Raw genomic sequence first — 14,331 nt, forward strand, 5'->3', positions numbered from 1 at the left:
ATTACAGCCTGCAGACAGCCTGCTCAGGTCAGGTATAAAATTGCAGGTGTGTGTTTTTGCACCTGGTAGGTCACCTTGTCTCGCAACTCAGCTCACCGAGTTGAGTGAGCGATGGTGTTTGCTTAGTTCGGACACAATTTTAAAATATGCAGACATTTCCCTTGTCCGCCTTTCCGGGGGTCTCCCTCTTTTAAATAAACAAGCCATTATTAAGTCCGACAGCACTCACAGAGAGCTCTGGAGCTATTCATTAACTCAAGTTTATAGTAACGTCACAACAGTGGGCATTCTGCAAACAGTGGATACAAAGCTGAGCGATGAATAACACTGTCCTGTTAACATTCTGCTGTCCTGGTTAAGGCACTTAGCCTTGGAAAAAGCTACAGATACAAAGAGGAGTCGTGCAGCTGTGAGGGTTAGTTCGTATTGGGTTTGAAGAAGAGTGCCGTGCAGCCACAGTAGTAGGTCACATAAATTCAAGCAGGCTGATAAAATATCCTAATTAGGTGTCTACAAGAGACTTGCAGCCAATCTGTTGACATGGATCCAAGAACTTTGTTGTAAAAGTTACATCGTGCTGGTCTCAAGAAAGGCCCTTGGTGCACAGAGTGAAGCTCTGTAGTAATCATTTCAATTACTTTCGCAATCAGTCACAGCACACATATTTAGTAGACATCGAGGCCACACGGGGCCAAGTCTGTACAAATATTAAGTCTTTAAACAGCTGCAGTTTTTCTTGTGCTTGGGATCACCGTGGCTCTTAAGGCACAGACGAGGCCGGTCACAGTTCAACGATAGCACCGACCGTTTATTTAAGGTTCTCGCTGAGAGCCGAAGACAAAAGGCACTGATGTGAATTCAGGATGTCCACCAGAGGTTAAAGCTGCTCGTTGCGCTCCTGGCTCTTCATCACCGTGTCGTAGGACGGAGGCGGCTCCATGGTCCAGGGCGGCGGGGTGGAAGGCAGGGAGGGTTCGGGCTCCGGCGTCCTGCTGACGGAGTCCGCTGACATCTCCCGACGGATACGGTCCAACCTTCTGAAGACAGGAAACAGGAGAGGCAGTGAGAAGTGGACTAAAAGGAGTTTAATGCCTTTATGCTTCAGCTGATACTTGAACTCCTGTCAGTGTTTTCATTTCACATAGTGCTCCAACTACTCTCAGTACTTACATATGTCGCCTGATTCTTCTCAGTGGTTTCCCTTCAGGTCCTTTATAAACCAACACGGAGGTCAATTTCTTTCAGTGATTTCAATTAAGCAACCACTTCAACTACTTTCATCGTGACCCTGAAATTTATAGTCAGCTCTTTTTACTGAGCTCCTTTAAAGTGATTACACTTAAAATGTACATTCCGACAGCCGTTTGTGCCATTCAGACAAGACTAAAGGTCCTTCCATGGTGTACGTCTCATATATCACTTCAACTGCTTTCAGCGCCTACACTTCAGTTAATAGTGGGCTCTTTTCAGCGATTAATATTTAGCTAACACTTAAACTAATTTCAGCACCCAACAGTCAGCTCCTTTAAATTCAGTTGATCTCACACCTCAACTCCTTTCAACACATCAATTAATAGTGGCCTCCACTTAGTGCTTACACTTAAAACTTCAACAGCCTTTTGTGACTTTGAGCCAAGACTTGATCGTTTTTCAGTGTACTTACAACTTTCATGTTGCATCACCACAGTGACCATAAAACCAGTTCACCCCCCCTCAAAACTTTCCTCCTTTCATTTCTTTCTCCAAGCGATATTAAAGCAGATATTAAAAAAAGCCAAGTCAGGGGACAAGTCATGACAATTTTAAAGTCACTGAAGATCCCTTGGAGTACAGCTAAATCCGTCATTAAGAAATGGAAAGAATATAGTACATGTGTAAATCTGTCAAGAGGAGGTGACTCTTAAAGAAAGAGAGCAGTGAAGGAGGCCACCAAGACACCGATGACTCCTCTGAAGGAGTTAAAAACTTCAGCGGCTGAGATGGGAGACTGTGCACACAACTGTTACCTGTTCTTTACCAGTCAAAGCCACTAAAGGTGCATCAACTAATACTGACTTTAAGGGGGTGAATACAAAATTTCTTTTAGTATTAGATGTTACCTTGGGAAAATCAGTTTTCATTTTTTTTGCAAATTCGCGTCAAAAAAATCCAAAATAAACTAACCATGGTTTAATGTTTAAAAGCAATAAAAACCTTCTACTACCTGACCTGCTTTCTGGGTGTACATTTCATGTAATACCTCAAGTTGCTCTCAGCACCTGCACTCCAGCTGATAGCCGTCTCTGTTCAGTGATTAAAATTCAGGTAACAATGGAGCAAATTTCATGCTTGTTCTTCAAAGTGATATTTAGCTCCTTTTAGTGACTGCACTTAATCTTCAATCTCAGCTCCTTTCTGCACTTACAAATCAGCTATTAAACTCATTTGCACTTCTTTCACACCAACACTTGACCAAAAAGTTCAACTAATTCTTTTTCATACAGTTCAGTCAGCTGCTGCTGCTGCCAGTAAAGCTCTTCAGCTCCCAGCATTCATACCACAAGGCCTATTGGAAAATGACTCTTGCATATGATAAATTATGCATTCATTTCACCATTAGCTAAACCCCTCAAACAAACATTTAACTGCACCATCAGTGTCTGCATGTCACAATCAATCAAACAGTGAGTTCATATTTAGAAATACTGATTGGCCTGAGTTTTGTCAGGAGGCAGAAAAAGTCTCGATGATAAAAAACTGTGCTCTTGACGTCTCTGCTCCACAGAGCCGGACACTGAGCAGAGCGTACCTTGTTTAAATTCGCAGCCTATCATAGATTACCTGCGACAGTGCCAAGGGGGATTCTGTCAGCCACATGCACGTGTCCACTGGTTTCTCCGTGACCTACTTCTATAATCAGTCCATAATCTGAGAATCCGTTGTTTTCCAATTCTCAGCATTACAAGTCCAAAGTTTTCAGGTTCCTAATGCACTTCATTGGTCTTTGTTAGACTGTGGACTCTGACTAACACATGCTGATGTGTTTAAGAGATCAGTTCAGCAACAAAACCGCTGGAGTGGTGTGTCCTGGGACTGGCATTTGTCTGGATTTAAAAAAAGGGGGCTTTTCTAAATCCATTGGTCTGAGTGCCAGAGCTTTCCTGTCTGTCGGTAGGTGATCTGGTCCAACACACGGAGCAGACAGTGCTGTATCAGCAGCCCTACTGATGGATTGCTGTGAAAATTGGTGCAGACGTTCATAGTTCCCAGAGGATGAATCCTAATAACTTTGTTGATCCCTGATTTTTCTTCTAGCGTCACCTTGAGAACCACTCGTGGTTTTAAGTGAAATGTCTTCACACCTACTGGATGGATAAAGTTTGCATTACCCACAGGATGAATTGTACCTATGGTGATTCTTAAGTTTTATATTTAGCCTTGTCATCAGATCAGAATTTTATACGACTTTTTGGTTTATCAACTCCTACAACACTAATAACAATTCCAACAATCACTGACTTTGCTCTTTCGTCAAGTCTGTCAGGCAGAGGCCCAGGCTGCCAGAAATGGGTTGCTAACGTAGAGTTGGAGATTTTTAGGGCTGCAAGGTGGCTCGGTGGTTAGTCCCGTCACCTCACAGCTAGAAGATCGCGTCCTGGGTTAGGACGCCCAGGATCTTTCTGCGTGGAGTTTGTATTGTCTCCCCATGCAGCGTGGGTTCTCTCCGGGTTCTCCGGCTTCCTCCCACAGTCCAAAAACATGTTGAGGTTAATTGGTGATTCTAAATTGTTCAAAGGTGTGAATGTGAGTGTGCTTGGTTGTCTGTCTCTAAGTGTAGCCCTGTGACAGACTGGTGACCTGTCCAGGGTGTCCCCTGCCTTCGCCCAAAGTCAGCGGGGATAGACTCCAGCCCCCCACGACCCTACTGAGGATTAAGCGTATAGATGATGGATGGATGTTTTTAAACTGCAAAGCCTCTCGCAACCAGCATCTACCACAAGATGTCTGCAGACACCGGTGACCTGAGGCCCAGGTGACTACGAACTATAGCATCTCGGAAAACCTGCACAGAAGCGACGGAAGACGAAGGGGCTCCATTACCAAGATACAACTGGTTGTTTATGAGCCAGAGTGGGAACACGCTTGGGGTTTTTTCATGCAACGAAAGTTTAAGTTACTATTGTATGGAACAGTTCCGGCCTCATTTTGTCACACTGGAATACTTGTTAGAGGATGCGTTTTCTCATTGTTGTGAATAAACCTGTGAACCCCACCAATGGATCACCAGGTTGTGAACCGCTTCATGCCATTCCACCTTTTGTGCTAAACAATGAATTGAACACTGAAGATATGTGTCTAAATGTTTGCCTGTGTTGTTCCTCTGCTGAACAATCAAGGCTTTGCGTACCTTTGTATGGCCACGGCCTGCTGAGGACTGAAGCGTGTGCCCGTGCGTGGGTGCAGGAGGAAGTGTCCGGGCACCGCCACATGGAGGTTCTTCATGGCCATGCAGAGTCCGCTGACCAGCAGCCCCACGCCGCCCAGGCCCAGGAACACCCCGAGGGCAAACAGCAGCACCGAGTGGGACAGGCCGAAGCCGAGGACCATGACCCCACCGGCGGACATCAGCAGCACACCCAGACAGAGCAGCGTGCCCTGGTGGACTGGCATCTCCGGAGCCTCCTTGCCCTTCTTGGGAATTCACTTCTTCCAGCTGCACTTCAGCCACAGCCGGTCTGCAGGAGAGAAAGGACACACCCAAGACTTGAGCTGCACAAATGTTGCCAAGTGAAGTGATGGGACAGCAGAGGGAGGTGATAGGAGGAAGCAGGACTTGAGGAGGGAAACAGCAGGGAGATATGCAACATGTAAACCATCTCTGCGCGCGCGTGTGCGTCTGTGCGCGCTGCGACAAACATCGAGCCTCTCTGATTCTTTCTACCTGGTAGGAAGTCGCGATGAGGAGCCGTTCAGCTGCTGCGTGGACCATCACTCTTCTCCTTGTCATCAACTTTCACTCTTCCTGTGATGCCGTCTGGCGTCAAAACCCCCTTCGAGCTTTGAGAAGTGAAAAAAAAAAAAAAAAAAATCCAGGAAATCCAGTCCCTCCGGTTCAGTCCGTAGATCCTACCGCGCCTCTCTCCTGGTGTTGCCCCCTCTGCCGCTTTTGCTTTCTCCCCTCTTTCCAGCAGAAGAATCCGACGTCGGGGGGAGTCACCAAAAAAAAGATCAGTTGGATTGGAGTTGATGTGGGCGAGAGGGTTTTCATCCGTCCACAGCAGCAGCAGCAGCAGCAGCGGAGACGTGCAGTGTGAGGAAGTGTGTGTGTGTACGTGCGTGCGTGTGTGTGTGTGTGGTTTTTTTTTTTTAATGAGGAAGGGTTTCAGTGACGAGGGAAGGAGGGCAGGGCGTGCGCACCGTCTGAACATTGTCACTTTGCGTCTGTTTGGGGGAAGCTGTTCGCACACGGACAGAGTTATTTGGCGTGAACTGATGAACTGTGCGTAAAAAAGCGGAGCGGTTTGGAGCGGAGCTGCAGCCCTGCTGGGGAGGAGGAGGAGGAGGAGGAGGAGGAGGAGGAGCAGGATGATCCCGGCCTGGCCTCTCAGTAGGGGAGGGCACACGAGGAAATGACTGGCTTAGTATTACTGTATTGATTGGGAATAAGCCGGAGAGGCGGATCGATAGCGCACGACTGCATGTAGTCATCACAAATCTGTTAGTTTGGCGCTTCATGTGGCTGCACGACAGCTGGGATTTTTGTAACTTGTTGCCCTAAAATGTGTGGATGCTGCTACTACTGCTACTACTACTACTACTACAACTACTACTACTATTACTACTACTACTACTACTACTACAACTACTACTACTATTACTACTACTACTACTCTACTACTGTCAATCAAGATGTATTAAAAAATTGTATATTTACAAATAGTAGTTTTAAAAAAAAAAACTTTTGATGTAAAATTACACTTTAAAAATGGTATAAAATCTCAGCAATAAATAAATAAATAGCAGATATTTGCCCTTATGTTGAAAAAGATATGATTTCCCTCACGTCTTTTTAAATTACAGGTAACATCTACCACATCTACATCTACTACATTCATTTATATGTAATTAAATAAAACAGCCCCAAACTATAAATGACATCCACATCACATCCAAAACCTTTTATTTTTATTTTTTTATTTATTTTTTAAAAATTCATTCTTTCATAACGTTTGACCACAGAACTACACAATTTTCCAATGTTTTTAATTTAGTAAAAAGATTTTTTTTTCAATTAATTTCTGTTATTTGAAAGACAAGTGCTGCGTATTAAGGATTTAACATTTTTTCATGTATTTTGTTAACACTTATTTTTCAGATTTTCCCTGTTATGTTAAATTACAGATAATATTGAGTAGAATTATGAAAAAAAAACTTTTGATTTATATTTTACCTAAAAAAAACAAATTTAAAAAAAAAACAGGCCCAAACTGTTAATGTCTACCTTTTTAAAAATTATATTTTTACAAATCATGATTCAGTCCATAAAATGACATAGTTTGTTTTTACTGTATTTAAATGAGAAAAAAACAAACAACAAAAAAAAATTATTTTGCAGATATTTACCATTATTACTACAGGAGAAAATATTAATTTACAGATTAACTTGGAAAAAAACACGTCAATTTATTTATTCATTTCTATGTTATTTATTTAATATTTTAAACGTTGAACGTTACAGTATTCCAGCGTTTTTAACATTTTTTCTGACTCCCTTGCTGCCAGACTTTTTCTTTTACAGGGCAATTTTATTTCCACCTGCTTGCTTGCTTGCTGCTTGCTATTCATATTTACTGCTGTTACTTCTGTATTTTATTTATGACTTTTGTTTTGTATTAATCTCATTTTTAAAGCTAAAGCACGTTAGGTTGCATGAAAGGTGCTTTACAATTTCAGTATTTCTGTCTTTTATGACTTTGACATCCTTTGAGACCCCCACAAGGTAGGGAGACAAAATGAAGTTGAAATTAAGATGAAGTTAACACAAGGAGACAAAAGGTATAAAATTCAGAAAATCTCAGTATAAATAAATGCAAATAACAGTGTAAAACACTAAAATCATTCTAAAAATGGGATGTAAGAGGTGATTTGAAAAGTTTCTGCAAACCTTATTTCCTCTGGTAGGTTGTTGTAAAGCCCAGTCACCTGTAGATTCTGAAGAACTCTGAGACTTTGGTTAATTTGCTGAAACAGGGCGCAGTATGGGACCTTTGAAAGTGATCACCAGTGGACTGAAGTCAAGACTGGGTTGGTGTGATGTTGTCTGGTAAAACAGGAAGAAGCTGCTGCGTTCTGAGCCAGCTGGAGGTGAGAGTGTGACTTCTGGTTTCAGCAGAAAGGAGGGAATAGCAGCAGTTCACCTCGGAGAAAATAAATGAATGACTTCCTGCAGGTCAGAGTGTGAGAGCATCAGTTTGATTCAGGAGATGGATCTTAATTGAAGGAAGCTGTAGGTACTTGGTGCAGATTGCTGCTTAATGAGAGAACCGAGCATCATGCTGTGTCCTTCATCGCTGTTTTATTAAATAAAGTCGAATACACACTCGCAGAAACTGAAATCAGGTCGCAAGATTCTCCCCAGAATTGCCTTTTCAGTAAGTAAAGCATAGCAGTGACAGATACATGCACACTGAAAGGAGACACACCCCAAAATGTTCATCTGTAACCTTGTGATTCCTGATTTCCCGAACTCTGTTGTATTTGTGCTGTTAAAGATCACAAGAGTGCAGAGCAGCATCCTTCTCCTCTTCAGATAGTTCAGTATCACAGTTCTGTGTGAGTGTAAGAGCTGACAATAATCTCATTCTATCAATTTTTCACAGACCTTATATGCAAATTGCTTGTAGCTGACAAATAAATGAAATAGTCTGATGTGCAGCAGATGATCAAGACCAGTGTGTTAATGTTTTTATTTCAATATTAAATGAAAATCAACTTGCAGAGACTAGAGACGTGCTTCAGTAAACCATAATGTTGTTTACCATGTTGGCTTAATTGATTTAATCATCTATGATAGACAAAAAATGGATGAACATTTGATAATATAGTAATATTACATATTAATTCGGCCATTGACATTTTTTATTCTTGTGAGTCTGAACTCTTGAAAATTCTCCTTTGTCTGGCCTCCTCTTCATAATGTCCTTGTTTGACTTTCCATACTTTACTTTCAAAGGGGGTTGCATTTAGTCGACCAATTGTCACATCTTGAAAGTTGTAGACTCCAGGCAGCATCTGAATGCCCCACACTAGAGGAGAAACAAATCTAAGGACCCTGCAAGTTGATTCCCATGTAGTTAAATAAATATATGTTTACCACCAGCGCTCCTGGAAGGAAGGAATAAACACAGTGAAATGTATGAAAATGCAAAACCAGTAATGTGATCCTTTAAACTACAGCGACTCTACAGTTACAGTAGATCAGGTTGTGATACTTAAAGCTCAGGCGGCATTGCCAGGGAGCTGCAGTGGTCTGTCAAGCAGTGGAAAAACTCATATGGTCAGATGAGTCATCGTTCCCCTGCTTTCAACAAGCTGATGAGTACATGTGTGGCGCACAAAGTGAAAGATGAGGAAACATTTGTTCATGATCTCCATTCTGCCATTTCCAGAGAACGACCGCATTGTTTGATGAGCGAGAATACTGGAAAAACTGTCGTCTGGATCACCCGAGGAGTTCCAGAGAGGAGAATTATCCTTATCTATCCTTATCTGTTGAACTGAAATTAAAGGAAATCCTGGATTTCCTGAGTCCTTCTGTTACTATGGCAACTGGTGTCCTTAAACTAACTTGAGTTCAGCAGGTTAATGTGATCTCTAATCCTGCAGTTTTATCAAGCTCCAAGCTTACATCCCCAGCCTAGTATAAAGTCGAGCCCACACGTACATATTTTTGTGTTTTTTGAAATGTTTTTGTTCTTCGGACAAAAAAACGTTCATCCACGTGAAAATGCAAAAACACAACTGAAGCATATGCCAGACCAACAGGTGGCGACACCATCCTCATACTAAAACTCTGTTTCTCCCTGAATATCTTCCCCCTCTTGCCCTCTTGCTGTCAGACACAAGTCTTCCTGACACTGTGCCTCTATTCCACCCAGTCTAGGTGTATCGGATGCAAATCTGACGTGTATTTAAACAATTTTTGCAGCATATGGAAGCAACTGTATCTCCAACCAACTATCCTGCCAAGCAAATAAGATGTTCGTTATACTTCAAGGGTCTCTAGGCTAATCTCAATAGAGATTAAAGGTTACAAGTTAAACGGGGATAAGATTAGGAAATGAACACCAACATGTGGAGGCATTATCTTCTGTTTCTGGTTTTTGTTCTTTAGGTTCCCACTCCTGAACACTATTATCATCATTATTGGTCTATATCTGCTGCTCTGTGTCATTGCCCCATTGCAGTTGTTTGTTCAAATCCGCTTAATATTGTGCATATTTGAAGTGTCTGGTCTGTGTTAGCTTAGCTTAGCATAAAGGGTGCATGTCACTGCAGTTACCCATAAAGTAGTCCAGCTTGTCACCTTGTACAAAAATGTGATTCGTTTGATTTTTTTCCCAGATTAAACCAATAAGATATATCGTGCTATAGCCTACCTAGTAGGTGGATTTTGTCCCCTTTGGACAAAGCCATGCTAAGCTAACTGCCTCCTGGCATCTTCATGTTTCGAATCCATCTTCTTCTCTGGTTCTTGACAAGAAAAAAACAAGGCAATTTTCCAAAATATCAAACTAGTTCTTGGACTTCCCGTGTGGAGTGCATGTCTGAGTTTAACCCAGATTATTATTTGTAGATGATGTAAAAGTTATCACAACTTTTCAAAAGTGTTTCAAGTACTTGAATAATGTTCATCAAGACACAGTGAAGTGGTTGCTCGTTGTGGCCCCATACTTTATAAATGTAACTATAAATCAAGGAATCTTTGCGTGTCTCTTCTTTGCACATTTCAACAGCTGTTTATCTGATCTACTTCAGTTTTGGTGGGTGTATTGCAGGGGGCTCTGGGAAGTGCAGTAGTGAGTTAGAAGTCACCTGGTTGAGTGGTTGCCATTTTGATGGTCTTTTTAGAGTCCTCAGTGGGCCTTTGGTTGCCTGTGGGCAGAAGTTATCATTGTTGCTGGGCAACATCATCAGAAACATGTAACGTGATGATGTCCCATTCTGATACAAGCCATAGAACCCATCAGCAGAACTAGTATAATAATGTCTTCGGGCTTCATTTTGGTCAGATAAGGCTATAATTAGCTTATGTACCTTCAATTTCACCATATATTTGAGTGTGTGCTAACACTAGGATCGTATCTAAAGGGAACACAGGAAGAGCATGCTGGGGCCAAGGAGAAAGCATGCTTCAAATGAATGATACAGTTTGTTGCTGTCAAACGACAGCTCCTATACAATCTGAGTAAAAGCCAGAGTCTTGTGCCTATTTATCTTTGGTTTGATGCGCAGACAGGCGAGCCATCAGCATCATCCAACGTCAAACCTCAAAGCTGATCTCTCTCGACTGTCCAAACAGCGGCTCTGTTGCCAGGTGTGTGTCTGAGTATGCACGCCGCAGGTGTGTAGAGCTGCACGTGGTCTTGATGGCAACCTCATAGGGAGGCGGGGGTCCCAGCCACGGAGGAGGGTGGGGCGTTGGACTGAAACCACCAGAGTCCATGGGAGGGTAGTCGAAGTCCTCACCACGAGCACCGTGCCTGTGGCGCTCCATCGTCCTACACTCGAGAAAAAGACGAAATTGTGTGAGAGCAGTCATGTGGAGACACAAGTTGATATGTGCAGTGTAAGTCTGAAGTATCAGAGGTTGTAGAGACCAGATGCTTATTAGAAGATGGAGTCATAATCAGTTGGTAGTCCTGTTTCCTGCCAATTACAGGAATAGTTTCCCTCAGGTGTAATGAACATCCTGGATGTGTGGGATGATCGAAAGCTTGATTATATCTGTAGCCAAGCTCAACAATGAATATGCAGGGTTTCTCTTCCAGCATTTTACTAGTTTATTTCTCTACCAAATGAGGGAATTTATGTATGTGTGTGCGTCTGTCTGTCCCTTGCTCTCAACAACCATCCATCTGATCCACTTCACACATGGAGGGTGTATTGGCAGGAGTGCAAGGAAGTGCAGTGTCGAGTTTGAAGTCATTTGGCAGTCTTCATATTTTGGCTAATGATAGAGCTACAAGAAAATTCTCTGAAGACTTTAGGGTACAACCTCTGGGAATTGTGATGGCCTGTACAAAATGTATTTGAAATTCATCAAATTGGTGGTAAGGTATTCCAGTCTGAATCAAAGTGGTGGACCCACACGGTAATCCTTAGATGCAAGCTGCTTGCATGGCTAAAAAAAGACCCAACCACTGTAACAGATCAAAGCCAATGTAAGTGTCAAAAGTTGCAGTTCCTCAAATGGCCACTTAAGGCTGCCTCCAAAGTGAGTTAATCTACATAGAGCCCAATGGTTCAATGTCCAACTTTACAGCTGACATTAACATGTCTACAGCCTGGTACAAAACATGGATCTGGTCTTTCTAACTAATTTAGTCGTTTATGGCAAATGTACGAGGGTTGACTTTTTGTATAACTCACCCACTTAAATTGTATTAGGGCTTAAATTAACGCATAATGAAGGGAGTGCTCGCTTTAGATTAGATTGGATTGGATTGGCACTTAGGCAAAGTCTCATCTGCCTCACCAAAAGCACAGACACAGCCAAGATGGTGACAACTGCTGCCATCACACAGAGTTTCAAAACCACCCGTCAGGAAATCTTTGGCTGACGTCACGGAACGTTCATTTATCTTTATTTGCAGTCAATGGTCCGGATGAGCAGTGACGTATGCAAATATGCTGAATGAATGGATCTACCACAGGATGAACACACGTCACCAGACCAATGTCATACACTGTGTGAGAGTGATATTAGTGCGCTGTTTACCCCGTTTCCAGTGTTCATGCTGAGCTAATTAAAACATTTCCTGGTTGTAGCTTTGTATTTAGTGTACAGGCAAGAAAGACTGTCAGTCTCAATGAACTTGTTTGGAAGCAAATAAGTCTGTTTCTAAAATGTAAACTAATATTATTCCAATATAACTATTTTCCTTCCTCTTTATTTTGCAGTGATTATGTTTAGGTAACGGTGTGTCTTGCCTTTAGATTGTGGTACTAATAATGAAGTGCGGCCTGCAGAATGCAAGATGGCATGCCTTTATCTTTAAGTTAGAAAAACCCAGTGTGTGATATTTGATCAAAATGAATGCAAAAGAGGAAGTCACTCTGAAAAGGTGCAGCAGTTGTAGACAGTGTTCAGACCTTTTGAACATTAATTTGTTTGAATTAACATCTGTGTCGCAAAAGGATGCAGAAGACTGCACTGGGAAGAATAGACTTTACCAAATGGCAAAGCAGACAGACAGAAGCATAAATTAAAGGAGTTTAAAAAAGGGTTAGCTAAAAGATTTTTCTAACTAGTTCAACATTTGGACTATTATTTTCTGGTCTCTGGTAGCACGATAACAAAAGTAGTCCTACAAAGACAGACTGAGCAGTGCAAAGCAGTTATTATCTAAACTGAGAGAATTTTTCCTTCACACCCACCTTGGCAGAAACACTGACTGGGACTCTGGGAATCGGCCCCCCGGGGGGCTGAAGAGGGCAGGGTAGTTGGTGTAGTCGTTGTATGGATAATGCGGGCACTCCTGGTCGTACTCCCTGTGGTTGTAGTTTACAGCACTTTTGCTGTTCATAGCCCAAAATAGCCCCAGAATGAGCAGGAACACCCCCAGCACCACACAGCAGAGGGAGAAAGCCTGCAGGCGGCTCTGGTACGAGGCCAGGAAGGCTGTGGAGCCCCCGGTCACGATGAGGAAGGCTCCCATGAAGATTGCTCCATGGTGCAGGGAAGGCATCCTCCTCCAGAACTGTTAACTGTTTCTGAGGTTACTGTGTGGCGGTGACCGGCTGGTTAGTGTCACTCACATGTAAACAATCCCACGGAGTGCGCTCCCCATGAGCTCTAACAGTGACCAGGCATCCAAATGATTTACTTCCAAGAAATCCTGTGACAGAGAATTTCCTTCCTACTGTTTTGTTCCCATCATTTCCATCTCCATTACTGCCGAATTACTCCTGATGATTTGGTCCGCGTGTTGAGTCCTCACTCTGTGGATCTCCTGCTCCTGTGGAAAAGTGTTAGAAGTGTTGTTTTCTTGGAAAACAAAGAAGAATAAAATTGTGAAGGTTTTGATGCGCATCAGGCTAATGTTGAGAAGCTGTGTGTTTATCATCAAGGCAGATGGAAGAGAGGACGGCAGAGCCCATTAAGAAATCTTTACTGGCGCCCCACCCTCCCTCTGTCTAATGTGTCTGAAGGGTACCACTTTAGCCCTGTGTGTGTCTGTTTGTGTCTATGCGTGTGTCTTTTTGTGTCTGTGTGTGTGTCTGTGTGTGTTTGGGCGAGACAGAGAGAGAGAGAGAGAGAGAGAGAGAGCGAGCAAGCAAATGATTGTGTCACAGCAATTTCTCAGAACATAAATGGACGTCCTGCAAATAAACCAGAGTGGAATTCAGACCTACATCCTTTAACAAAAGATACTTGAAGCCACATTATGAAACAATCTTCATTGCATCCTCAGATTCTGAGTAAGTTTAAGTGATACTCCCACTTAAGTAGTAAAATAGAGACTATTAGATTTAATCTGTCAAAGTGTCAGCACATGAATTTTGCAGGAACACTGTTCTTACATGAGGAAAAACTGGAGAAATTTGTCCTGGTTGATGCTGAGATGCTCCAGTAAGTTATATCCCAATTAAAATCAGCAACCTGCCCTCTGGATCCAATTCCAACATCCTTTTTAAATCATTTAATAGCTTTTTCATTGAAGATCTCCTTGCCATCATAAATTATTCTCTCCAGATGGGTGTCTTTCCCACCTCCATGGTTAAACCACTTCTGAGGGGAAATCATTTTCACCCATCAATACTTGATAACTACAAGCCAGATTTGAGAGAAACTTGTTTTTAATCAGTTAAATTACTTCATTAACTGCCACCACTTCTTCAAGAAATACTAGTCAGGCTTTTGAACTTATCACAGTACCAGAGACAGAAATAGTCCAGACTGTAACGGACCTGAGATCCAATATGGATGTGAATAAACCATCTGTCTTGATACTACTAGACTTAAGGGCTGCCTTTGACACTGTATATCACATTACTCTTTCAGGCAGACTTCACAGTCTGGTTGACCTCTCTGGTTCTGTTTTTAAATGGTTCAAATCCTGTCTTACT

Source organism: Stegastes partitus, unplaced genomic scaffold (genome assembly GCF_000690725.1).
Source record: "Stegastes partitus isolate 25-593 unplaced genomic scaffold, Stegastes_partitus-1.0.2 Scaffold253, whole genome shotgun sequence".
Classification (NCBI taxonomy): Eukaryota; Metazoa; Chordata; class Actinopteri; family Pomacentridae; genus Stegastes; species Stegastes partitus.